This window comes from Anneissia japonica, unplaced genomic scaffold (assembly GCF_011630105.1).
Source record: "Anneissia japonica isolate Jap-2015-1 unplaced genomic scaffold, ASM1163010v1 scaffold287923_len1623670_cov205, whole genome shotgun sequence".
Lineage (NCBI taxonomy): Eukaryota > Metazoa > Echinodermata > Crinoidea > Comatulida > Comatulidae > Anneissia > Anneissia japonica.
This window is the reverse complement of record NW_022721637.1, coordinates 616,057-617,955: the sequence shown is the minus strand read 5'-3', so window position 1 is coordinate 617,955 and position 1,899 is coordinate 616,057.

The window sequence follows — 1,899 nt, the reverse complement described above, 5'->3', positions numbered from 1 at the left end:
GAATAGAGATGGTGTGAAATTAATTGTATAGGAAGTTGTAATCACTGAGAAAATCTACCGGTCTGTATATCTTTATTGAGGCCTATGGTGTGGGTTTTGTGTTTAAGTATAAGTTTGAGTTCGGAAATGCGGCGATCATTCAGAGATTTAAAGTTGCTATGAGTACACATCTCAAATCATTGATCTTTTATGGTTAGGAGAATTGAAATGCATGGATATCGGAAGGTTTTTATCGGTGCGGATTGATGATTTGTGATTATTAAATCTACTTCTAAAAGTAGCTCCGGTTTCACCGATGTAGGTGCCATGATCACATGCATTACACATTATGATGTAAATCACGTTGGTAGAGTCACATGTGAGTTGAGGGGGGGGGGGTGAATTTTGTGGTTAGTGACTGGGAGTGTGATTTTGTCGTTAGTGATTATGTGTGCATATTTGACAGCGAGGATTCTTACATTTCATATTGCCATATGAAGGAGGTTTAGTATAATAATACAATATTAAGACATGTCCAGCAGGCCTCAAACTACTTTTAACTTAACCTACTGTACTGACTTACGGTACTTTAAATTGTTTAGAGAGGGTGACCCTTCCAGTGAACCCGGAGGCCAGTTCACACAAGTGGAGCAGCAAGTCCACGAAGAAGGCTACACACAAATGTCAAATACTGCACAGTACATCCAATGCCATAGCAAGGTATTGGGACAGTTGGGACAGTCCCACACAATTTTCTATTGGGTTCACAAAAAATAGGTCCATATTTTAAAATGGGTCTAAATTATGCTGTTTTATGCAAAAAATGAGTCCGCTTTTTTAAAAAAAAAGGGTCCATGTTTCTCATATTTTTAAGACAATGGTCCACATTTTTCATATTTTTTGCATAATGGGTCAACTTTTAAGAAAATGGGTCCACATTATTTGAATTTACACGTAAAGTGAGTTCTCCGCGATATTGTCCCGCACTGTTTGAAAATCTTGGCTACGGCAATGTGTACATCCTAAAGACACTTAAACCGAAAGGTCCACTGATTAATCTCAGATAGATAGCATAATCATAGAGAAAATAGTAATACATACTCAATACATACTCCAAATATCGAAATACTAATAATATTTTGACATTAATTATGTCATCATCAGGAATGACTGACTAAAGACACTTGGTGTACAACTTACATGTACAAATTACCATTCCCCTAGGACTCATTAACTGTCCTATAAGTATAATAGTCATGATACAACCCGTTGAAAATATAAACACAAAGCGTTGAGATAACGCAACACGTTTAGATAATAACACAATGCTTTGAGATAATAACGTATTTGTAAAACATAATTTATGCAATGACGCACTACCCTTGTCCTTATTTTGTAGACATTATGCGCATATTAAAACACTTTATTTGAGCCCATCAATCACTCAAAAGGGAAACTTCCTTTCCAATTCAGACAGGATCTTCCTGTGTTTTTCTCAATCAATTTATTTCAAAGGTTTGGTCCGTTCTCATGACATCCAGACGAGTGACACTTCAACACCAAGCTTACAAAATGAAACATATTACAGCCTATTCACATGAAGTCAGCATAATCGTCAGTCAAACGATGATACTGGGTTCGGGCTGCCTCAATTTCTTACAGCCAAATCACAATGATAAGAAAATGATAATTACAGTATTTTACATTCAAAATTGTTTATTGTTTAACCCGCAAGCGCCACCTTTAGAATATATATATATATATATACTTATATATACTTATATATAGGCCTATATATATTTATAAATAAATATTTTTGTGTTCCTCAAGTCTACCTTCGATGTCTGTATTTTCATTTACCATCGTCTCCATATTTTTCTATCTTTGAACACACGTGCTTACCTATGTTATATATATATG